The sequence below is a fragment of the Mobula birostris genome, chromosome 3, assembly GCF_030028105.1.
Source record: "Mobula birostris isolate sMobBir1 chromosome 3, sMobBir1.hap1, whole genome shotgun sequence".
Taxonomy (NCBI): domain Eukaryota; kingdom Metazoa; phylum Chordata; class Chondrichthyes; order Myliobatiformes; family Myliobatidae; genus Mobula; species Mobula birostris.
The window spans coordinates 28,224,397-28,251,276 of record NC_092372.1 but is presented as its reverse complement, the minus strand read 5'-3'; the positions used below and the strand labels follow the sequence as shown (position 1 = coordinate 28,251,276).

At 42.0% G+C, this 26,880-nt stretch overlaps 1 protein-coding gene across 4 annotated transcripts in view; it reads right to left on the bottom strand.

Annotated features, from left to right (window-relative positions):
* pdzd2 (PDZ domain containing 2) overlaps positions 1-26,880 on the bottom strand; it is a 485,375-nt gene that overhangs the window by 380,242 nt on the left and 78,253 nt on the right. For 2 of the 4 annotated variants that reach the window (XM_072252377.1, XM_072252378.1), the window contains one exon: positions 4,223-4,346. The exons of the other annotated variants lie outside the window; for them this stretch is intronic. The gene's annotated coding sequence lies outside the window, so the exon portion shown is untranslated. The remainder of the gene's footprint in view (positions 1-4,222; positions 4,347-26,880) is intronic. 4 annotated transcript variants of the gene reach the window in all.

Below are 26,880 nucleotides of genomic sequence, written 5' to 3'. Positions count from 1 at the left end.
CAGCCTTCTAAGTTCAGTAGAATGTAGAAGACTGAGGGGAGATTTGATAGAGGTATGCAAAATTTTGAGCGGGTATATACTGTATAGGGTAAATGCAAGCAGGTTTTTTCCACTGAGGTTGGATGAGACTACAATTAGAGGTCTTGGGTCAAATGTGAAAACTGAAATGGTTAAGAGAACTTCTTCACTCGGGGGATAGTGAGAGTGTGGAACACGCTGCCAGCGCAAATGGTGGATGCAAATTCGATTTCAACATTCAAGAGAAAGTACATGGATGGGAGGGTTGTGGAGGTCTTATGGTCCAAGCACTGATTGACGGGACTAGCTGGGGTTGTCAGCTTTCAGGTTTGAATTTGGCCTCAATTGAATTTTACTCTCTTGCATGCACTACAGACACTTCTGACAAAGTGTTTGATTTCTGGAAAGATAGAAGGAAAGGTTGGACATATCACCTGAAGGTCATCTGAAGAACAGTGTTAATTAAACCTATGGGCACAAATGCAGGGTGGATTGACCCAATTTTTGTTACTGTGTTGACATATACATGTACTTATGCAAAGGAAAGGAGAGAGAACTGCAGTTTCATTGTTCTCTTCCCATTACGTGGCTCTAACATTCCTCTTTCAAAGTGGCAATTATATTTGGAAACACAATTCTAATTCAGCTCTAATGTCCTGGGGAATAATTAAGTGAAATAGATGACTGCTGATTAACAGAAGTATTGCCAAGACAAACAGGTAGAACCTGTCAGGTGAACTGTAATGATTTAGTACAAGAAAACATGTGTGTCACTGAGTTAAATATTTCCATTCACAAATATTAATTATCTGGTGCAAACAAACTTTCCAATTTCTTATTCTTAGAAAATGACCCACCTGAAGAAAATTGAGAATACTTAACAGCCCACCTTAGTTGTTTTTTTTTGTTTTGCAATTGCTGTGCTTAAGTGAGCCAATCTACTGTTTAACAGGAACTTCGTGAAAGGTAGATTTTAAAATTTGTTAAACACTGTGTTCCCAGTGTTAATTGATTTTAGAATCTACAGTATGTCAACTATAAGATGCATTTCAAATTAATGCTCAACTAGCAACAAACACCAGTGTGGAGGAGGTTGGAGGCGTGGCTTTTGCCATCATTAAGATTCTTGCATGAGTTCAGGTCACTCCTGATTTGGAATATTCTTGAACGCAATGGTTCAGTGGTTCTAAACCTCATTTCCTGGTGTGAAAACATCAATACCCTTGCATGGAAAAGCCTACAAAAAGTAGTGGATGTAGCCCAGTCCATCAGAGTAAAGCCCTTCCCACCATTGTGTACATCTGCACGGAGCACTGTCGCAGGAAAGCAGCATACATCATCAAGGATTCCCACCACCCAGGCCAAGCTCTATTCTCACTGATGCCATCAGAAAGAAGGTACAGGGGCCTCTGGATCCCCACCACCAAGCTCAAGGACAGTTATTAACCCTCAACTATTAGATCCTTGAACCAGAGTGTAAATTTCACTCACCCTATTACCAAACTTTTCCCCCAACTCACTATCAAGGACTCTTCATCTCATGTTCTTAATAGTTACTGCTTAATTATTTGTTATTATTATTTTTTTTTCTTTTCTATCTGCAGTTTGTTGATTTTTTTGTACATGGTTGTTACTTGTCCTGTTAGGTGTGGTCTTTTATTGATTCTACTGTACTTCTTGTATCTACTGTTCGTCCACAAGAAAATGAATCTCAGGGCTATATTTGGTGACATATATGTACTCATAATAATAAATTCATTTTGAACTTTGAACTTCTTAAAAATTGCCCCGCTTTGTTACTGTTAAATGAGTGGGAATATGGAATAGTTTTCATTTTGAAATGCAAGGATAAAGATCTTTACAATCAAATCCGACAATGACATTACTTCATAGGATCATTGCTTGGGGGCCAATTCACAGACAACTTGCTCCTGAAAGGAAATGACTAACCCTGGGTCAGTCGAGAACATGAGATTCTGCAGATACTGGAAATCCAGAGCAACACAACCAAAATGCTGGTGGAACTCAGCAAGTCATGCGGCGGTATAAGAAGTCGAAATTTCAGACCGAGACCCTTCATCAGGACTGGAAAGGAAGGGGGAAGAAGCCAGAATAAGGTGGTGGGGAGGAGGAGGATTAGGAGCCGGCATGTGATTGGTGAAACCTGGTGAGGGGAAGTGAGTGGGTGGTGGAGGGAAGCTGAAGTGAGAAGTTGGGAGGCGATAGGTGGAAAAGGTAAAGGGCCAAAGAAGGAATCTGATAGAAGAGGAGATTGGACCATGGGACAAAGAGAAAGAGGAGGGGAGCCGGATGGGCAATGATCAAATGAGGAGATGATCAAAAGGCTTTCACTGCCAACTAAATAATTCCAAAGTGTAGTCACAGGATGGAAGCCAAATTCCTGCTAGTGAAACCAAACTGTATTCAATAACATTAGTTATATGGTTTGGGATAAATACAGACCAGAATACCTAAAGAGTGCTCAATCTCTTCCAAATGTTCTCATGTAATTTACATACATATGAGCAGAGCGATGGGACTTCTAATGTTGCATCTAAAAGTTAATATTTGCAGATATCTCACCCTGGAAAAACTAATTTCAGGGAGATAGCACCACCATTTCAGGGAGGTAGCATCTCCCCCCCCCCCCCCCGCCCCCGCCAGTTGACCTCCAAGGGCGCATGTATACGGGACATTTGATTATGAAAGAACACAACAATTTATTTGACACATATTGAAACTATTTACACATACACAGATATATATATTCCTTATTGATTATTTTGTTGACAATCTCAATGCTAATTCAAATAGCTTTTCTATTTCTTTTGCAAGCTTTCCTTGTACTGTGAGGTTGCTCTGCTGAAAAGAACTGTGAAATTCTTGAGCAGCCTTCCCTGCGATTAGCCTCCCTAATATGTTGTGGTCCCTAAAAGAAATAAAAGCATAAGGTGTATCCTTATTATATTGTCTTATGTAATACTTTGTTTAGTGATTTTGTCTAATCTGTAAACCAATCTGTAAACTGGGTATATGCAGGAAATGTGACATTAAAATACAGCATGTACTTGTATATTATCATGGAATCATTTCTTAATTCTATTACAACTTTAAGCACGTCTACAGGGAGTTCAGCCTCATCACGTAGGACATCAATAGAGTAGCTCCTTAGCAGCTAGCCAGCTAGTTTAAATAACGTACGCTATGCTAATGAACGAATGACACCTGTTAAACTCACCTCAACATGTCTTTTACAGCCCTAACCCACCAAGGGCAATAGAAAAGTCACTGTTGCAAACAGTGCAGTGAGCAAGACCGTCATTATTTTTGACCCCTATTAGACAGGGGTACACTTTAGTGTAGTCTGGGGTGAAGTGTGTTTTATATTTTCTTTTTTTGAAACACTTTGCCATGGCAGTGCAGGACACAAAACTGAACTGATGGAGAGACAGAGGTCGACTGTAAAGCCCACCCACAGAGAAAACTGATAGGTCTACTTAGCACAAAGAGAGAATAATCAGGATGCTCGCTCGCGCTCTCCCTCTCCCTTCCAGGATATTGTATATAATTTGCGGGCATCAGGGAGCTGCTATTAATATGCGGGAGACTCCCAGAACTTCCGGGAGACGTGCGATGTTTGATATTTCTGATGGGTGCCACATTAGCATAGTGGTTAGTGCAACACCATTACAGTTCAGAGCTTTGGAGTTAAGAGTTCAATTCTGACATCACCTGTAAGGAATCTGTACGTTCACCCCATGGAATGCATGGGTTTTCCCCGGGTGCTCTGGTTTCCTCCCACAGTCCTAAGATGCACTGGGTAGATTAAATGGTCATTGTAAATTACCCTGTGATTAGGCTAAGATTAAATCAGGGCTGTGCGTTGGTGTGAGTTAGAAGGGCCTACTTCGCACTGTATCTGTAAAGAAATAAAAATTTAAGGATTCCTCAGAACAGCAAGGTAAGTGCTGACTTAGATTCTGTGTCCAGAGTTTGTAAGGGGTTCTGAATTTACAACCTTCTAACCTAGAAACAACAGGTCACCTAGAAACATCGAGTCAACCTGACAACATGGAGGGGTTTTCTTCACACCATGTCAACAGTGTCTGATATGTCACATCAACCTACGCATAGCCTCCTGACTGTGGCCAGTGTAACGTTTTCCATTTCCCCCTTTGTGCAGCATAACAAGAAATTCACTTACTTTCATTGTGGGCTGCGAATTGTATGAAATAGATTGAGCTTGCCCAGATGGATTCTGCTTAGGTCACAGGGAGAGAAAATCAACCCTTAAGAAAACTGATAAAGGTGTCGGTGATTTATGAGCTCTGCAAAAAGCATAGCAAGAGGATTGAAAGTAAAGAGTCCAGAGACAAATACATACAGTGTATAAACACACACACGCACAGTCTGTGCAAATCGTTTCCAAAAACATTAATTTCTCATTACAATTATAAACTCATTTATTTCATAAGTTCATATTATATTCTTGAATTTGCCTTTAGAATGTTGAGAAAAATAATAAAATCTTTCAGGGAAATGACAAGATATAACTGCAAAAATATAAAACATTTCCAAATCTTTGATACTTTGAAATTAATGCGATTGTAATTAAAAATATCTCTGCAAATTTTAATACAATATTGAGTTTATTCATGTCAACCGATGGTCCAATGTCGTAGAGTCATAGAAAAGTACAGCACAGAAACAGGCCCTTCAGCCCCTCTAGTTCATGCTGAATCATTTAAACTGCTTACTTCCATTGACCTGCACCTAGACCATACCCCTACAATCTATGTACCTATTCAAACTCCTCTTAAACGTTGAAATCGAGATTGCATGCACAATCTGTGCTGGCAGATCATTCCATACGCACATAACCCTCTGAGTGAAGAATTTTCCCGCATGTTCCTCTTAAACTTCCCACTTTTCACCCTCAACCAGTTCCACTCATCCTCAATGGAAAAAGCCAGCTTGCATTTACCCAATCTAGTTTTGTAAACCTCTATCAAATCTCCCCTCAATCTTCTCCTTCACCTCATCTGCTAGAGCAACCCCATGAATTCTTTTAGCTCTCCTGATTTTCTTTTAATGTGTTCTCTTGCATTTCTCATACTCCACAAGTACATCATTTGTTCCTGTCTGCCTATAACTGCTGTGCACCTCCTTTTTGTTAACCAGGGCCTCAATATCTCTTGAAAACCAAGGTTCTCAAGATCTATTATCTGTTGGAATCCATGATTTTAATACATTTCATAAGATATTAGATGAATTAATGTCAGACCAAAGTCATAGTCTGATTATAGTTTGTACTTTTTAAACAAACTTTTTCCACGGTATGTGGTTGTTCATCCCCACTCACTGGCAGAAGGCAGTTGAGCAGCTATATATACCTTTTTACATTCACTGGCTAAGTATTAGCATATTACCCACATTATGTACGCGTGCAACTAGTGATTGGTTTATTTTTATTCAAGGAATTTCTTTTATCTCAATTATAAAAGGCAATGAATTTTTCAGAGGCGCCATCTTCATCTTCTTTTTCTCTTGGCTTTTCATTGAATCTCTGCTTTGTTTCTCAGCTCTTCACTTAGCATTTGTATGTTTGTTTAAACCTTAAGATAAATGATTTTGAAGAATTAAGACTGCTCGCCGCTCTTGATGCCCGGAAGAACCCTAAGGATGGGAAAAATAACAGAGATCCAACATACATACCCTTGCCTTTTATTCTGACAGGAGCACAAACACTGTACTCTCGGAATTTCATCCCTGACCAAGACCTAGATAACATTACAGCATGGTTGACAAGTAATGATTTTACCATGCAAGTGCCAAATGATAATTATTTCCAAAGACGGAGTCTAACCAACTGGCCTTGATATTGAATGGCATTGTCATCACCAAAACCCAAACCATCAACAAGCTGTAAAGTGACCATGAACCAGAGTCTTAACTGGATCAGTCACGTTAATACAACAGTTCAAAAAGCAAGTTAAAAGCTTGCATCCTCTGATGAGTGGCAAACCCCAAAGCCTTCCTGCCTTTTACAAAGCACAAATCGTTTGCCTGATCCAGCAGCCAGGTGTCTGTCTAATTTAAACTCAGCAGTCTCCTTCATTAATTTATTCTCCTTCAGAATTCATCTCCACTGCAAAAACAAAAATATTGAACCAGCCTGATGATGTAAGCTCCTTTGGCCAAACAGTTGCAAATACTGTTAATCAGAAGGGGGAATGGAGAACGTTGGATACACAATGGGCAGACATTATTTGCAGAAAGAGCAGAGAAGTGGACATTTTGGGGCAATACCTTTTACAGAACTACTGGCCATTTTGAATGCAAATGCAGCAACAAGAGAATGTGCCAACTAGGCCGATCACAAAATTGTCCTGAAGAAGGGTCTCAGTCCAAAACATCTGATCTGCTGAGTTCTTCCAGCATTGTGTGCATGTTGCTTCGGGTTTCTAACAATTGCAGAATTTCTTGTGTTTCTGGTACATAACTTTGGTTGGTACCACAGTTGTGCAGCTATATTATTACACAAGAGGAAGAAAATTCAAAAAGTGCTCTCTCATTCTGATTTTAGATCAATGATATCTATTTTGTTGCTCAAAAACTTACATATCCTCAATTACAGAAATCTGACTTAGTGGTTTAATACAGTAATGAGTTTCTTTCTTGCTTGACAAACAACAGCTGTGCTAGAGCTCCCCCAAGTGGTTAACATTGCTACCGGCATTTATATGTATGGATAGGCTGGCTCTTAATAAAATTGTTCGATATAGATATTGTCTGATCTGAATGGAGCTATGAACATTATAAATTCTTGTTACTGTACAGTTTGTTTGATGGAAGTAACAAGTCGGCTTCGCTACATCCTTCACAGACTGTGACTATTATAGCTAAGCAAAAGAATGTATAAATGATAGCAAAGCTGAATTGAGTACTGTAAGTACCCTGGTAGTAGTGTTGCCTGGGACCCCTGCCATTCTCCAGTTACGTAACTCTAGTGAGAGAATGGAAGATTCGGGATTACTGTGGAGGAAACACTGCCAACAGGCATATTCCAGGCTGCAGGAATACATGCAGAGTGGCATACTGAAGCTTGGCACAGTGGCGAAAGACCGCAGTATAGTGTTGGGCCACTGCCGGAGAGGAAGAGGCCGGGTCGAGTGAGGAAATCGCTCCATTATTGTGGTAGTAGAGGGCCACATTAGCGGCAGCAGTGCTATTGCTGTGTAGGATTGTAATAGAACAGTACTGTAAGCATTGGCGATGAATGTAAGAATGAAAAATCATTGCATGACTTATTCTTGTTCTTTTTTTAAATTATCAGCAAAGTTTATTTTAATATATAAAGAAAGATTATTCACATCCCCAGAACAGTCTATGCATTTGCAGGAATTTTCAGCTTGAGTTCATCCAGGACATTATTGACTCACCATGGAAGTGGCGTAATCATCTACAAAATACATTTCAATAAAACTGCCAAAGCTTCTTCTATGGACATTTATGAGACTCTCCGATGGGCATATGGATGTAAGAAAAATGGAAGGTTATGCCGGAGGGAAAGGTTACATTGATCATAGAGTAGGTTTGTATAGGCCATTAGCTGAAGGGTCAGAACTGTGCTATACTGTTCTATGTTCTCCAACAAAACCCCTAATCCAGTGATTCCTAATGGCCTGAGGAACAAGGGAAGCAATCAAATAGGAACATCACCTACAAGCTCTTCACTAGTCATACAGGATCCTGGCATGGAAATACACTGCCACTTTTTCATTGCTGCTGGGTCAAAATACTGAGTTAGCAGTTAGCGGTTAGCGGGGTTAAGTGCCTCACACATGGGCTGCAGCTGTTCATGAATGGGCAATAAATACCAGCCTTCTCAGCCAAAGTCAGGCCAAATTACACTGTACACTGTGAAGTGTTATTTTCAAATTCAAACAGAATTATTAGAAAAAAAGCAATGGCAATGCACTGACCAAAGTTAAAAGTGTTGCTTTGTTATTAGTACTCCAGTTTGGAAGGGCAGTTCTGTATATTTTCTTTCAAGTAGAACATGTTCATACTAATGATTCCAGGAACTGGAGAGTACGAATGCCTCATATTGGCTAATGTACAAATGACTAAACACATTGATGAAGGAAGAGCAGCAGACGTAGTGTATATGGATTTCAGTAAGGCATTGGATAAGGTACCCCATACAAGGCTTATTGAGAAAGTAAGGAGGCACAGGATCCAAGGGGATATTGTTTTGTGGATCCAGAACTGGCTTGCCTACAGATGGCAAAGAATGGTTGTAGAGGGGTCATATTCTGCATGGAGGTCTGTGACCAGTGGTGTGCCTGGCATAACTTTGAATTCTCTCCCATCTAAATAATTGTCTGCCCATTTATTTCTTCCACCAAAGTGCATGACCATACACTTTCCAACATTGTATTTCATTTGCCACTTCTTTGCCCATTTCCCAAAACTATCCAAGTCTCTCTGCAGGCTCTCTGTTTCATCAACACTACCCGCTCCTCCACTTATCTTTGTATCATTGGCAAATTTAGCCATTACAATGATTTAGCTATAAGTCCAAATCATTGACATACATCGTATAAGGCAACGGTCCCAACACCGACCACTGTGGAACTCCACTGGTAACCAGCAGCCAGCCAGAATAGGATCCCTTTATCCATACTCTCTGTTTTCTGCTGATCAGCCAATGCTCCACCCATGCTAGTAACTTCCCTGTAATTCCATGGGTTCTCATCTTGCTAAGCAGCCTCATGTGCAGCATCTTGTCAAAGGCCTTCTGAAAATCCAAGTATACCACATCTACTGCATTTCTTTTGACCACCCTACTTGTAATTTCCTCAAAAAATTGCAGTGGGTTTGTTAGGCAGGATTTCTCCGTAATCTCATCCCTAACAATCGATTCTAACAACCTCTCAAACTACAGAAACTATAGAAAAGGCACAGAGGAGATATACAAGGATGTTGACTGGATATGGGAGCATGCCTTGCAAGAATAGGTTGAGTGAACTTGCCTTTTTCTCCTTGGAGTGACGGAGGATGAGAGGTGGCCTGATAGAGGTGTACAAGATGATGAGAGGCATTGATCATGTGGATAGTCAGAAGCTTTTTCCCAGAGCTGAAATGGTTAACACAAGAGGGCACAGTTTTAAGGTGCTCAGAAGTAGATACAGAGGAGATGTCGGGGTAAGTTTTTTTTAACAGAGAGTGGTGAGTGTGTGGAATGGGCTGCTGGCGACTGTGGTGGAGGCGGATATGATAGTCTTTTAAGAGGTTCCCTGTTAGGTACACGGAGCTTAGAAAAATAGAGAGCTATGGGCATAATTCCCTCTAAGCTGTGCTCGTGCGCACACATTTTTCAACCAGCGCACAAAGGAAATTAATGTGTGTACAAAAGGTTAGTTACCTAAAATAATGTAGTAGTTAATAATTATTGAAAATAATCTTTTAGCTAACTGTTTCAGTTAACTAGTTAGTCGGTTTTTCAAATACCAAAATGCATGCCACTAATTTACGTCACCTCACCTGTCCTGCTCCGGTTTGTACAGCTGCATCATGGCGGCAGCCATGTTTGGCGGACAGTTTTCATAAAGTTCATCAAGTTTACAAAGACCTGTTTCAAATCCTGTAGATAGATTACTAAGTTTTCATCGGAAAAAATATTGATTCACTATGTCGAATTCAAAAGAAGAGAAGGGCGTGAGGCACAAAAGAAATGCAAATTTGTTTAAAGTTGAATGGCTTAACAAAATAGTAGAAATTGTTACACTGAAATCTCATGAGGTCATGAACATTCAGCTATGAGAAATAATTATGTATGATTCGGAAACAAGTTATCTGTTTGTATTGACGTGATGCGAAAGTTGCTGGAGAATTTGCTCGTGGAAAGTGGGATGGTATTTGGAAACTTGACTTTTTGAAACGTCATTTGGCAAGTAGATCGCATTTGGACGGTGTAAAAAAGCTCAGGCAACAGAACTCGTCATTACTTGTTACGGGAGTGCTACACGTTATGGTTGAGTGCAGATGAGCGAGAGCGAAAATGATCAAACACAGAGGAGATCAAAGTTGAAGTACAAGAATGGTCAGTTTTTGATTTCTCCGCAATTGCAGACTGTCACTTCACACTTGGCGATGAACAAGTCAATGCCTTATGTCTAAAATATCATGATTTTCTAGCTGAAAATAATGTAATAGAGTTTAATGATTTCAAATTTTCCATGCAAAAAAAAATTAAATCCAAACTGAGTTCAAACTTTGTTAAAATGGTGGCATTTGTACTTCAAAGTGAACAGTTTTGTGACCTTGCACAGTTGATGGACATTGGTGGAACCTTTCTTGCGTCTAGTGCGGACTGTGAGCCAGGTTTTAGCCTAATGAATCAACTCAAAAACAAGCTGAGAAACCGTTTAGGTGAATATCATTTGGATATGTTAATGAGAATCAAAAGCTATCAATGGGATAGAAGTTCTATTAGTCAAGATAGAGTTTACAAAGAATGGGTAAATGCCGAAGACAGGAGAGGGAAAAAATTAACTGAGTGACTTAAATATGATAAAAATTAAATATCTCCAACCTGATAGCATGAACATTGACTTCTCTAACTTCCAATAATGCCCCTCCTCCCCTTCGGACCCCATCCCTTATTTATTTATTATGTGTTTTTTTTTTCCCTTTCCCCCTTTTTTTCTCTCTTTTTCTCTCCCTCTGTCCCTCTCACTATAACTTCTTGCCCACCTTCTGGGCTCCCCCCCCCTTTCTTTCTCACTAGGCCTCTTGTCCCATGATCCTCTCCCTTCTCTAGCCTCGTATTCTTTTTGCCAATCAACTTTCCAGCTCTTAGCTCCATCCCTCCCCCTCCAGTCTTCTCCTATCATTTCGGATCTCCCCCTCCCCCTTTCAAATCTCTTACTATCTCTTCTTTCAGTTAGTCCTGACGAAGGGTCTCGGCCCGAAACGTTGACTGTATCTCTTCCTATAGATGCTGCCTGGCCTGCTGTGTTCACCAGCATTTTTTGTGTGTGTGACTTAAATATGTATGTTATTTTGTTGTTATTCTGTGCAGTTTTATGTCAAATATTTTGTAAACCTACATAAACTGTCCCATGTGTGCATTCAGTGCGCACATACTTTTATCACAGGAAAAAAAATTGCACAACATAAGATTTTTGTGCACACTGACTACTAAAAATTAGAGGGCACATTGGCTATGGGTAACCCTAGGTAATTTCTAAAGTAAGTACAGTTTGACACAGCATTATGGGCTGAATGGCTTGTATTGTGCTGTAGGTATTCTATGTTTCTATGAGCTGGAAGTCCGGAGCAAATGGGCATTGATTTAGCCACCACTACTAACCACCAGCTGGATAGTGTAGTGGTTTTAAGAGTCGAAACATGAAGGTTAGGCACCACCTGATGATATCTGTTCCTGGCCAAAGGCTACAGTTGCCTCTTCCAGTAACTGAAGAGAGCACCCAGGTGTATGATGTAAGGGACAATCGGGGGTTATCGGGAGTTGCTGGGCAGCATGGCTGGAAAAACCTATTCTGTGCTGCATCTCTAAGTAAACAAACAAACAAATAGATAGATAAGAAAGGTAGATATCATGGAGCAGCATTTCAGTTTTTTTAAATTTTTTAAATAAGTTTCTACAATGCAACAACAAAAAACCAGTAAAAAAAGGTTTATACAGTGCAAAACAAACATGTCAAACGTACAGTTCATAATAGTTAAGGAAAAGCACCCATAGTAGAATCGTATAGAGTTAGTTACCACCCCATCCTCCCACTACCCAACTCCAAGCCAACCTTACGATATATAGAAAAGTTGATCAGAACTTTTATCACCACAGAGATGTATTTGTAAAAAGGTATATTGCCTACTACCTGAGCTATAATGTGTTTATACCTCAAAAAAAACCATAAGTCTTAACCGAAAGAAGCTGGAAGTAAGGGATTTAAATGCAAAAGAAAAAGAAGGAGGGATAAACCCTTAATCTAAACGGGAATTATGAAAATATTCAAGAAAAGGTCCCCACACCTTTTGGAACTTTATGTCCAAATTAAGAAGTGTATAATGAATCTTTTCAAGGTCTAAGCAGGACATAATGTCTCTGAGCCATTGAGCATGAGTGGGTGGGGCAACATCTCTCCACTTAAGAAGGACTGCACGTCTAGCCAAAGGAGAGGCAAAAGACAATAAAGACGATGTACGACGTTTAGTCAGACTCAGATGCACGTCAGCTTCTCTCGAGGTGCCGAAAAGAGCAATCAGAGGGTTAGGTTCCAAATAGCAATTAAGTATATGGGATAAAGTTAAAAAGACATCTCTCCAGAATTTCTCCAAGCTAGGACAAGCCCAGTACATATGAATAAGAGAAGCCTCGCCCCCTTTACATTTGTCGCAACAGGGACTAATATCAGGATAGAACCGCGATAATTTAGTTTTAGAGTTATAAGCCCTGTGTACAACCTTGAACTACAAAAGGCAGTGGTGAGCACATAAAGAAGTTGAATTAACTGACTTGAGAATTGAATTCCATACCTCATCGGACAGAGGAAAATTTAAATCATGCTCCCAGGCAGTTTCAATTTTGTCTAAGGGGGCTCGCCTCAAAATCGCTAACATATCTCGAATAGTGGATATTAAACCTTTACCCAATGGGTTCATAGGAAGAAACAAGTCCACAACATTTTTATCGGGTACCTCAGGAAAATTTGGTATTAAAGGGTTGATAAAATGTCTAATTTGGAGATATCTGAAGAAATGAGTGTTGGGTAGGTTGAACTTTACAGACAGTTGTTCAAAAGTTGCAAAGTGATTGTCTATGAAAAGATCTTCAAAGCATCTAATACCCTTTCCGTGCCAGTCTTGAAATGTGAAATCCTGCATAGAAGGCTGAAAAAGATGATATGTAGAATAGGACTAGAGAGAGAGAGAAACCGTGAAGACCAGTATATTTTCTGAACTGAGCCCATATTCTCAGAGTGTGTCTGATGACAGGATTAACAATTGATTTAGGCAGATGGCAAGAAAGTGCGGATCCAAGAAGTGCGGGAATGGAGAGATTCCTATTAGAATTCAACTCCATTGCCACTCATATTGGGCAGTTAGACTGAGTATAAAAGTAAGACCAAATGATAAGACAACGTATGTTGGCTGCCCAGTAATATAAACGAAAATCGGGCAAGGCCATACCACCTACCCTTTTAGGGTTTTGAAGGTGAGCTTTATTTAGTCTGGGACATTTGCCCTTCCATAGATAGGACGAAATAATAGAATCTAATGAGTCAAAAAAAGCTTTAGAAATAAAAATTGGTAAAGATTGAAATAAGTATAAAAATTTAGGAAGGATATACATTTTAACAACATTAATTCGACCCATCAGAGACAAAGGCAGGGGTGACCACTGCACTAGACTCTGTTTTGTGTGGTTTAAAAGATTAGTGAAATTTTCTCCAAAAAGGCGCATATAATTCCTTGTCACTGTAATGCCAAGGTAAGTATATTGATTATTTTCTACTTAAAAGGGAGGTTATGAAATTCTAATATTTGTGCTTCTCTGTTTATTGGACAGAGTTTTCTCTTATGTAGATTAAGTTTGTATCCGGAAAGCTGGCTAAATTTGTTACGGAGTGAAAACATTGAGGATAAGGTTTTGATATAAAAAGTAAAAGATCATCAGCATAAAGAGAGACTTTGGGCTCAACACCCCCCCTCCAAATCCCCATCAATTCAGCACAGCTATGAAACGCAATCGCCACTGGCTCTATGGCCAGATCAAAAAAGGGCACCTTTACCGGGTGCCACGTTTAAGGCTGAAAGGTTGGGATTGTTGAGAGTTGGTCAAGACAGAAGCAGTGGGCTGTGAGGATAACAACTTAATCCACGTAATAAAACGTTGTCCAAAATCAAATTTTTCTAAAACCGCAAAAAGATAATACCATTCCACACGATCAAATGCTTTCTCCGCGTCTAGAGAAATAACACATTCAGGAATCCCAGCTGAAGGTGAGTATAAGATATTAAATAGACGCAGTATATTTTAAAAAGGGAGACGATTTTTAATAAAACCAGTTTGGTCTTCAGGAATAATTAAGGGTAGAATGTTCTCCAATCTGCGGGCCAAAACTTTAGCCAAAATTTTAACATCAACATTTAGCAAAGAAGTCGGCCTATACGAAGAACACTCTGATGGATCTTTGCCTTTTTTCGCTAAGAGAATGATACATGCCTCATTAAATGATGCTGGCAACTTACTTTGTTTAAACGAGTCAGATAAAACTAAAATTAGTTGAGGCAAAAGCAGTGAGAAAAATTATTTATAGAATTCTAGAGAACCCATCAGGTCCAGGAGATTTACCAGACTGCAATACAGAAATAGCTGAGGATATTTCCTCTAATGATAATGGCTCATTCAGTTTTGCCTTGAGATCAGGAGAAAGCGTAAGAATATTTAAACTATCTTTAAAAATGCTTGACAGAAATATTATCATTTTAAGATTCAGAAGTATAGTGTCCAGAACAGTAATTTTTGAATGTGTCATTAATTTCAGAATGATTCAAGGTAATGTTCCCATTTCCCATTTGAATTTTTGTAATATGTTGTTTTGCTTTAGAGCGTCTTAGATGGTCAACTAAAAATTTACTGGATTTATCACCATGGATACAAAGCCGGTTCTTACTCTCCAAAAGTTGGCGGTCAATTGGGTGAGTGGAAATAAGGTTAAGCTCAGTTTGAAGTTCCACTCGTTTCTTATACAACTCCCAATTTTTGGTCTGGGCATATAGTTGGTCTGTTGCTTTAATTTGATTGATCAGATCTAATCGCTCTTTATGGGTCTTCCTTTTCAAATTCACAGTATATGAAATTATTTGACCCTTCAGATATGCTTTCACAGTGTCCCAAACAACCTGACTTGAGGTTTCAGATGACGTGTTATTTTTAAAAAAAAAAGTTATCTGGTCCTCCATAAATTTTACAGAATTATTATCCGACAACTGGGTCGGATTAAAACGCTAATGCTTCTTCATTTGGGGGAAACCAGGAAGAATTATAGACAGGGTGACTGGGGCGTGATCTGAAATCAATATACTCTGATAGTCACAAGAGCGAACAGATGGAATCAGCTGATTATCAATTAAAAAATAATCAATTCTAGTTAAAGTGTGATGGAGATGTGAAAAAAGAGTAATCTCTCTCATTTGGATGGAGAAAATGCCATACATTGGAGATACCATAATTGGAAAGGAAAGACTGAATTGATAAAGCAGATTTACTTGGTAGTCTAGGAATAAAGGACGATCAATCCGAAACTGGATCTAACCAACAATTAAAATCACCGCCCGATATGAGAGAATATGAACTCAGCTCAGGCAATAAAGAGAAAAAACGATCAACAAACTCCACATCATCTGAATTGGAGCATATAAGTTAGCCAAAACTACCAGTGTGTTATTTAATTTTCCAGAGGCAATAATAAAGACCATAAGACAAAGGAGCAGAAGTCGGCCATTTGGCCCATCAAGTCTGCTCCGCCATTTTATCATGAACTGATCCATTCTCCCATTTAGTCCCACTCCCCCGCCTTCTCACCATAACCTTTGATGTCCTGGCTACTCAGATACCTATCAATCTCTGATAAAATGATCATTTGTATCAGTATTTCAGTTTTTATGCATTATCTTAGGAATGGAAGCATTAAAAGATGGTCGCAGGGCACAAAAGAATCTCTTCAATGACTACCCTCTCTTTTCATTTCCTGGGGACTAAAGTTCCATGGGTCAAGCACTTAGGTTTAAGTGGTCTTGGGTGCTGAGAATTTTAGCCATTGACTCATTAGGATCCAAGTGCCAGATACTCATGTCACTATGTGTAACAACCACACATTAAAGTCTGTACAAGTATGCCAAGTATCAGCCATATGGTCCCCATCACTATCATCACTCAAAATGAAGTGCATGACTTTCTATGACTAGCAAACAAGGCCAGCAACAGGTCATGAGAAACAGCACAAGTTTTGGGGAGACCCTATACTTAACAGATTGGATTCTTCTTCGAAAATCATCTCCTTGCAATGGAGAGGCCAGTGACTTCCTGAAATCCCAAGAGTGATGCTGTCTGGAGATTAGCCATCAGGCTTTCAGCTCCTGGTATGGTAACCCAGGGCAGTAAGGTCAAGGGGGAGGATCCAGGCAAAGAGTGATCCAACCAAGGCCTCAACAGTGGAGCTGGAGGAAGACAATGACACGTGACAATGGCAGTGAATGTGAGAGAAAGCCACAGCAGTGAAGGGCCTTCAGTCATCTTGCACTCCATGCCAGTAGATCCTGAGCACAATCTGTCAAGGACCGTGTGTTGGCTGCCCATGCATCAGCCTCCCTATGTGAAACAAGGGCATTCTTTATCATTGAAATCCATTTTAACATCCCAAAATATGCAGATCCCAGATCGGTCTCTATGGCCACCTGGATCCACCAACAGAAAACCCCTTAGATGAACAGTATCACACTACTACACTACTACTACTAAAGACTGGATGACAATCATTGAGGTGCATTGGAATGTGAGTGGCAAATTTCTGGAACACTCTACCCAGCATATTGCAGAAGCCAGATCACTGGGAGTATTTAAAGAGGAAATAAACATTTTTGAAAGGTCAGGGAAGTGAGATATTTGGGGAACTGTCACTGAAGAGAAGACGCCTGAGGCAAATCAGCCTTGATCGTGTTGCATGATGGGGCTGGCTTGAGGGACCACATAGTCTACCATTGTTTCTAATTTCTCTTGTGTTCTTGTGTAAATCTTTTCACAACATCCTGTGCAATATTAGCAATAAAGCCCCTTTCAAAGAATCTTTCCTCGATGTAAATTCTTGTAACTAGCAAACACATAAATGACCACATTAGCCAGAGGAGTATGAAACAGTTAAGTTTTCCATTTATGTGGTTATACTGATATCTGTGGCTCTGCTGGCAAACTACTGCTGCTGTCAAAGTAACTATTGTGAGTGAAAACAAGATTCTGCAGGTACTGGAAATCCACAGTCACACACACAAAATTCAGCAGGTCAGGCAGCATCTATGGAGAGGAATAAAGAGTGGATGTTTCAGGTTGAGTCCCAGGACTGGAAAGGAAGGGAGAAGAAGCCAGAATACAAAGATGGTGGATGGGAAGGAGTACAAGCTAGAAGGTGATTGGCAAAGCTAAGTGGATGCAAGAGGGGGAAAATGAAGTAAGAAGCTGGGAAGTGATTGGTGAAAAAGGTAAAGGGCTGAAGGAGGAGGAATCTGATAGGACAGTTGAGTGGACTATGGGAAAAAGGGGAGGAAGGGCACCAGACTGAGGTGATAGGCAAGGGAGAAGAAGAGAAAGGGTAAGATGGGCCAGAATGGAAAATGGAAAAAGAGAGAAGGTGGAGGAGGGAAAAACTGTCAGTGGTTCTTCTTTCCCCTTCCTTTCCAATCCTGATAAAGGATCTCAGTATCACAACTACGGATTGGGCAGCACAGTAGGTACAGCAGTTGCGCTTGTGAATTTGTACGTGTCAGCTAATTAGTTAATCATGACAGATTTAGCTCCATACTTGTCGTCGTAGTGCTTGTCAAGACTTGGGCAGAGCATAGCAATGCTTCAATGCTGTTTTGCTTTTGGCCTTCCCTGAGATATTGGACTTTCAGGTCAACTGACTCTGAAGACTAGCAGTATTTGTTTAATGTTCAGATCTTCTTTTCAGCCACAGTGTAGGCTTCATGTTTCTTTGAGAGTTTTAGTTAATGGCCCTGTTTGGCCAAGCATTTATTGTTTATTTTCCCTTTAACACTGTTCGCACAAAAGTCTGTGAACTATCGACCTGCTTCAGTGTCTCTCACTCCGCACTTGGGTCATATCCAAACCTGGTAACAAGAAGTCTCGTAAACAAAGATGGATCCAGCAGGGAAAGAGCAGCTGACCTTGGCTGTGAGCTTCATTGGTCAGATAGGAAACAAGCTACAGGCAATGGAATCTGTTCTCAGTGAAGGTATGGCAGCAATGAGGCAGATAACCTCGTGCCGACAAGCCCAGTCTCACTTGGAGGAACAGGTATCGTCCCTAGCTGCAACTGTTCAACAGCTCACCACATGTGACAGTTGTGGTGGAGTTAAGGAGGGTTTTTGATCTTCCAGTACGGGGTCAGGAGGCTGCCCACCGACTCTTGGGCCTGCGCCAAGGCAGAGGAACGGTGAGAGCCTATGCAGTTAAATTCCGTACCCTTGCAGTAGAGATGGGATGGAATGAGAGATCTCTCATCACTGCCTTCCAGCGTGGACTGAACACAGGGGTCCGGCATGAGATCGCGTGTCCAGGACGAGCAGGATAGTCTGGATAACCTGATTAATCTGGCTATTTGAGTTGACAACCGGGTAACTGAGTGGTGCAGGGAAAGAATGTTTCAAATATCCTACGCAATGCCAGATCACCGTCTTTCCTCGCCCTCTCCCCCTCCATCATCTGATCACCGTCTTTCCTTGCCCTCTTCCCCCTCCCTCACCAGCTAGCACCCAGCCCACAGAGGAGCCTTTGCAAGTGGGGCGCATGTGCTTGTCTCAGGAGGCATGAGAGTGGCGCCAGAGGACAGGTTCCTGCCTCTACTGTGGTGATCCTGGACACTTCCGGGCGGCACATTCCAAATGTCCAGTAAAAGAGAATACCCGTCAGCAGGGAGGGGGAATCCTGAGGGTTGGTTCTCTCTTCAGTCAGCTTCCCCTAATTCTGTAATGCTCGCAGCTTCCTTGTCATGGAGGTCTCAGACCCATGAACTTACCGAGAATCCTATGGACATCTCTCTCACTCAAAGATGGGGAGTTGCAACTCAGGAATTAAGAGAAAAGATCAATGTCAAGGCGCTGGACGGTTGACCTCTGGGAACCAGCGAGATCCACCTTTCCACCCAACCCCTCCAACTGGTGCTCGAAGGCAACCATCATGAAGAAATATCTTTCTATCTGGTTAACGCACCTGACCTGCCACTGGTACTTGGTCTCCCCTGGTTATCCCAACCCATAGATCGATTGGTCTCTGAAGGTACTCCAAGAGTGGGGAATGGCATGCCTGTCTGGGTCCAGCTCAAGCTCCATTCCATGAATCCCCTCCTGTGCCAGCTAAGGATGTGGACCTGTCAGGGATTCCGGCTGAATATGCGGATCTCCTTGACGTTTTCAGTGAAAGAAGGGCCACCACCCTGCCCCCACACTGGCCATACGACTGTGTCCTAGACCTCCTACCTGGCACGTCCTCCCCAGATCCAGCTCTTTTCCCTCTCTTGTCCTGAAATGGTGGCCATGGAGGAATACATCAAGAAGGCATTGAGCACGGGGTTTATCTGTCCCTCAACCATGCTGGCAGGAGCGGGCTTCCTTTTTTGTGAGCAAGAAAGATGGCAAGCTCCGTCCCTGCATCGATTATCAGTCCCTGAACAACATCACTGTGAAGAACCACTACCCTCTTCCATTGCTGGCGTCTGCGTTTGAACATCTCCAAGGTGCAACTGTATTTTCCAAAATTGATCTGTGCAATGCTTACAATCTGATTCGCATAAGAGAAGGGGATCAGTGGAAAATGGCTTTCAGCACCTCTAATGGCCACTATGAATACCTGGTGATGCCTTTTGGTCTGGCTGTATTCCAGGCATTGGCTAACGATGTGCTCAGAGTCATGTTGAACCAGTTTGTGTTTGTGTATTTAGATGACATCCTTATCTATTCCCGCTCTCATCAGGAGCACATCCAGCATGTCCGGAGAGTACTCTGACACCTTCTTGAAAATAACCTGTACAACAAGCCTGAAAAATGTGAATTCCATAAAGACCAGGTGTCATTTTTGGGCTATATACTTACCCCACCCAGTGTTCAAATGGACCCTAGTAAAGTTCAGGTAGTTGCAGAGTGCCCAAACCGTCTACAGTCAAACAGCTACGGCGCTTCATGGGGTTTGCGAACTTTTATCGCTGATTCATCTGGAATTTTGGCACTATCATGGCTCCAATTAATGCACTCACCAAGACGACTTCGGCAGGATTCCATCGGACGGACAATGCCGACCAAGCATTTTCCGAGCTAAAGCGACATTTCACCACTGCCCCACTGCTGCAACACCCAGACCCATCTCAGCCAGTCATTGTCGAGGAGGATGCATCCGATGTAGGCATTGGAGCTGTCCTCTCTCAGCGCTCATCTGCGGATAGCTAGCTACACCCTTGTGCCTTTCTTTCCCGTCGCTTGACCCCAGCCGAGACAAATTACGTCATTGGGAACCAGGAGCTTCTGGTTGTCAAGGAGTCCCTGGAGGAATGGCAACACTAGCTGGAGGGGGCAGAACATCCATTCTTGGTCTGGATAGATCACAAGAACCTCTCCTATATTCAGGATGCAAAGAGACTCAACACTCGTTAAGACTCAACACTCGTTAAGCCTGGTAGGCTCTCTTCTTCACACGGTTCAATTTCATCCTCACTTGTCATCCCGGCAGCAAGAATACAAAGGCTGACACTCTCTCCCAGCAGTTCGACAGATCTGAGAACAATGCCAATCCACAGCCCATTCTTCCTTGCACGTGTATCACTGCTCTGGTGATCTGGGGAATAGAGGCAGAGGTGAGGGCTGCCCAACAATCAGATCCAGGCCTGGATGGAGGACCTCCCAACCGGCTGTTTGTCCCTGCTGCAGTCTGTTCCAAAGTGTTGGAATGGGGTCACTCCTCACATCTGGTTGGACATCTGGAAATTTCACAGACTCAGGAGTTAATAAGGAGACAATTTTGGGGGCCATCTACATCCCAGGATGTCCACGACTTTGTATCAGTCTACCCCACCCGTGCTCGCAACAAGACATCACGCCAGCGTCCTGCGGGTCTGTTATGTCCACTGCCTGTGCCCCACCGTCCCTGGTCCCACCCCTAAGTAGATTTCATCACTGGTCTACCCCGTCTAATGGAAACACCACCATTTTGGTCGCTGTGAATCAATTTTCCAATGCTGCCTATTTCATTACCCTCCCCAAGCTCCCATCGGCTCGTGAGACTGCCACATTCATGGTTCAACGTGTGTTCAGTCTCCATGACTTTCCTCAAGACATGGTGTCTGATCGTGGGCCACAGTTCACTTCCCGCTTTTGGAAGGCTCTCTGCTCTCTTGTAGGAGCCACGGCCAGCCTCTCGCCTGGCTTCCACCCCCAATCCAGTGGCCAGACTGAGAGAGTGAACCAGGAGCTGGAGACAACCCTGTGCTGTCTTACCTCTTCCAACCCCATGTTCTGGAGCTCCCAATTGGTTTAGGCAGAGATCACCCACAATAACCTCCAGTCGTCCTCCACCAGTATGTCTCCCTTTGAATGCCAGGAGGGATTCCAGCCCCCACTCTTCCCTGATCAGAAGATGCTGCTGTTGAACAGCTGATCCAGCGCCACAAGCGCACCTGGAGATGGGCCAGGGCTTCTCTACTGCGTGCCCAGAAACAGCATTCCCGGCAGGCTGATCGGCTTCGTCGATAGGTAAGGCCATTCAAGCCAGGACAGGAGGTCTGGTTGGCATCAAGGGATCTTCTCCTGAAAGTTGAGAACCGGAAACTGGCTCCACGCAACGTGGGACTGTTTGAAAGTGGAAAAGGCTGTCAACAAGGTGTCCTATAGATTGCGTCTACCAGCATCACCGACGATTCACTCAGTACTGGTTTCCATGTTTCCCAGCTCAAGCCTGTTACTACCTCTCCCCTGGCCCCAGTCACCCCATTTGCCCCTCCTCCCCGCCTGGTAGATGGTTCTCTTGTCTATACTGTGCGGTGCCTCCTGGCATCTTGCTGGGTACGTGGTAAGGTCCAGTACCTTGTAGACTGGGAAGGGTATGGCCCAGAAGAACGTACTTGGATCCCAGTGAAGGACATCTTGGACAAGTCGCTGATCCAGGACTTCCAGCAGACACAGGTCTGTGGCACCACAGAGGCTGAGCCTAGAGAGGGGACCTGTCACAACCATGGATTCGGCAGCGCAGTAGATACGGCAATTGCTCTTGTGAATCTGCACGTGTAGCTAATTATTTAATTGTGATAGTATTTAACCCCATTCTTGTTGTGGTAGTGCTTGACGAGACTTGGACAGAGCATAGCAACACTTCACTGCTGTTTTCCTTTCAGCCTTCCCTGAGATATTGGACTTCCAAGTCAACTGACTCTGAAGACTAGCGGTATTTGTTTAATGTTTAGATGTTTTCTTCAGCCACACTGTAGGCTTCATGTTTCTTTCAGAGTCTTAGTTAACGGTCCTGTTTGGCCGAGCATTTATTGTTTATTTTCCCTTTAACACTGTTCATATTAGAGTCTGTGAACTATCGGCCTGCTTCAGTGTCTCTCACTCCGCACTTGGGTCATATCCAAACCCAGTAACACTCAGGCTGCAACAAAGACCTCTTACTCTTTTCCACAGATGTTGCCTGACCTACTGAGTTCCTCACGTATCTTATGTGTTCGATCACTGTGAGTATTAACTTACACTGCACAAAGCAAGATCAATCTCTCCATACAGTTGTTAGCACAATACAATAGAAGGTCAAGCAGTATTAATCCATATACGTTTGGAGGCTCAGACCCAAATATCCTTTACTCCTCATCTAAAAACAGCACAATACAAGCCCTAGTTTATTATTTTTTAAATTTTTTTATTTAGCGATATAGCTCAGTAAAAGGGCCTTCCAGCCTAATGAGCCCATACTGTTTAATTGCACCCATGTGAACAATTAGCCTGCACTCCAGTATATCTTTCGAATGTGGGAGGAAACCAGAGCACTCAGAAGGAACCTATGCGGTAACGGGATGAACATACAAGCGGGAATTGAACCTGGGATGGGAATTGACGCTGTAAAGTGATGTGCTAAGAGTTACAATACAGTGCCATGGTAAGCTACCATTTGATCACAGTCTACCTCAGTGCTATATAAGCTCTGCATCACAGTCTTAACACACAGTCACCAACCTGACCTGTTGCTTCAAAGTTCCTACAGAAGAATTTCCTGTGAGGAAGCTGCTTGAATAGATTCTGGACTCATTTAGAGTTTATTTATTCGTTACTGAGGAAGTCTTCAAATTGCCAGGAGCTTGCAAGCTTCCCCTTTAGGTCAGAAACAATAACAGCAATAGTAGTTAAAATGTCTTTGAGTGGTACATCTGGAATCTGAAACCATAGTGAACTACAGCAAAGAAACTGGCCTTTCGATCGGTCTAGTCCATGCTGAACTGTTATTCAGCCCAGTCCCATTGACTGGCACCTGGACCATAGTCCTCTACACAATGTTACCTCTATTATGTGTGTGCATACACACCCTTTGCTACTAGTGCACAAAAGGTTGTCACCCTCTACCCCAATGGCATGTTCAGTATACTTCATGATCGTACACAACCACATTTCCTTTTCCAGTTTCTAATCTGGATGTTGACAACGCGGAGTGTGCGATGGTTTGTCTGCAGACTTTATAACTGGTTTACTTATACTGTTTTTATTGATTCACTATGTTGAATTCCAAATAAGCAAAGGGTGTGAAGTGCAAAAGCACTGCTAGCTCATCTAATGTAGAATGGCTTAACGAAACAGTAGAAACTACTACACCAAAAGCTCATGAGGTCAGGAACGTGCAGCTACGAGAAATTTTTATGAACAATACAGAAACTGGTGTTACCTGCATGTATTGTCATGATGTAAAAGTTACTGGAGAAGTTGCAAGTGGGAAGAAATGGAGTGACACTTGGAAATTTGACTTTTTAAAAGAGTCATTTAGTAAGCAAATCACATATGGACGGTGTGCAAAAACTCTGGTGAGAAAATCTTTCATTACCTGTTACAGGCCTGCTACGTATGTTTTGTGTGAGTGCAGACGAACGAGAGTGAAAATGATCAAACCCAAAGGATATCGAAGTTCTTATTGACAGTGTTTTGCTAGCTGTTAAAATGAACACCTCTATATATAAAATTTAGTGCGCACATGTTGTCGTCACTGGGCAAAATACTGTGCAGCACAAGATTTTTGCCCACACTGGTCATTACAAATTAGAGGGAACATTGCATCAATACCTCTCCCATCCATATGTGATAAATATTCTGAAAACTCTTTAATATGTTTCAAATATATATTTACATACAAGATAAATAGAAATTCATATATTTATTCATAGCTTCTGATCCAAAAGATAAGAAATTCTTTGTAGTCTCTGCTCTATCATAATTGGAATGTGAACATTATGTGGTATTTTGCTTTTTCTTCACAATCAGGCCAAGATGATCATATGTTGGGCATCAGAAGTAGTCAACTGTTTGTGAGTGAGAAATTGGTGTCAATTATTAGTGTCAATATTGTTGAATTGGTGTTACTGGGATTAGACTTTAATTAATTTTTTTTACATAGAGGAGGTTCCCAACCTGGGGTTGATGAAACCCCTTGGTTAATGGTAGAGGTCCATGGCATAAAAAAGTTTGAGAACTCCTGACATAGAGACCAAGGAAAAGAGGTCCTCTATTTTGCAGTACTACCTCCTTCTCCTCAAGTTCCCTTTCGTTTCTCAATCCCTCCTCCTGATATGGGAGCAGAATGGCTGAAGGTAGCAGCTGCAGCCTCTGACCTCTGTAGCCAATCCCTTTCAACCTCACTGAAGCCTTTACCTCCATCAATCCAAGGGCCAGCAGAACACCCGAAATACAGCTGCACGGAAAAGCTGCCTCCATTTAAGTCTGCTCCGCATTGGGCCCATGCAGTCGACCAACAAATAGTTACCACAGGAAAACAGGATGAAGAGTAGGGTACATAGTCCCTCAAGTAATGAAACCAAACAACCAGCAACCCAGGTTCAATTCTGTTGCTGTCTGTAAAGATTCTGTATGTTCTTCCCATGACTGGACGGGATTTTTCTGGGTGCCCAGATTTCCTCCCACATTCCAAAGATGTACAGGTTAGTACAGTAGTTTAATTGGTCACATGGGTGTACTGGGTGGTGTGGGCTCATTGGGTGTTCTCATGTTGTGTTCCTAAATAAATTTATTCTACAACAGAACCATTGTCAGTGAACACTAGTGTCAAACAAGATTGCATCATTGCCCTAAATATATCAGTTTCTGCAGATACTAGAAATTATGAGCAACACATACAAAATGCAGAAGAAACCCGGCCTGAAACATCAACTCTTTATTCCCCTCCATAAATGCTGCTTGACTTTGAGTTCCTCCAGCATTTTCTGTGTGCAGCATCATTGCCTCAATAGGTTTTTCAATCTGCAGTGGTATACCTCATCTCTAACAAATTTTCTGTGGTGATGGAGTAAATCTTCAAAATAGGAAACCAATCAATCCACAGAAACCTCACTCCAGGACCAATGTGACCCAAACCTCAGTAACTGGGCTATAACAGGCAGAGGATATCTTTGCATATACACCCTGAGGCACCCAAGACATCCCCTTATTCACTGAAACAAAAGAAATGATATAATCTACATACACTCAGAGGACACTTTATTAAGTACAGCTGTACACCAGCTTGTTAATGCAAATATCTAATCAGCCAGTCATGTGACAGCAACTCAATGCATAAAAGCATGCAGACACGGTCAAGAGGTTCTGTTGTTGCTCAGCCCAAACATCAGAATGGAGAAGAAATGTTATCTAAGTGAATCTTCCTGTGGAATGATTGTGTTGGTGCCAGACAGGGTGGTTTGAGTATTTCAGAAACTGCATACCTCCTGGAATTTTCACGCACAACAGGCTCCAGAGTTTACAGAGAACGGTGCGAGAAACAAAAATACATCCAGCGAGCGTCAGCTTTGTGAGCAAAAATGCCTTTTTAATGAGAGAGGTCAGAGAATAATGGCCAGACTGGTTCAAGCTAACAGGAAGGCGACAATAGCTCAAATAACCACTTGTTACAACAGAAGTCTGCAGTAGAGCATCTCTGAGCAGACATGTCAAACCCTGCAGTAGATGGGCTACCGCAGCAGAAGACCACAAACATACACTCAGTGGCCACTTTTTATAAGTACAGGAGATACCTAATAAAGTGGCCATTGAGAATCTCCTAAGTAGCTGGGTGCTACCAAGCCCAAATGCACAGCTCCCCCAACATGTCTTTTGTAAAATATGTTAGCAAATAGAAAACAGAAAGATATAGAGTAGACGATCCTACCAGGGTAAATAGAATTCAGGTATGAGAATCCCTTTACTTCCTTGGCTATTCGTTCATTTTAAGTCTTTGCCTTAGAATCACTTTTATAATTGTGGCATGGAAGATCGTTGATGTATGCTGATGTATGCCTTTAAGGCTTGATGCTATCACGTAACATTAATCTGCAAACGGCATTTGTTTATGGCCTTTTAAGCATGATCAGGTTTGAGGACTTGGCTCGATATCAGATCTAACCTCTGAGTGATCATTATCTGATTCATTCCTAATCTAGTTTTCAATCCCCTCCCCTGAAGTTGCTGAGATATGCTGGAATGCAATTCATTAAAGCCAACAATGCTTCAACATCTGGCAAACTTGCATCAGATAAATTTGCCAACTCGTCTCTGCCAAGAGGCACCATACTAAAGATAAAATGAACGTTGGAAGTCAGCCTAAATTGTAACTCTCTGATCCGCACTACTTCTGAGTGCAGCTGCCAGTAATTCACGCACGCATCCTTCAAGCTTTGACAGTAGGTATAGAAAGCACATTTAAATCACTGAAGCCAAGACTAATGGCATCTGCCCCCATCATCTATAAATGCAGCCTTTCACATTGTATCAATGGAGGATCTCGGGACCCTGGTAAGTTTTACATTCCTCAAGACAAAAGTG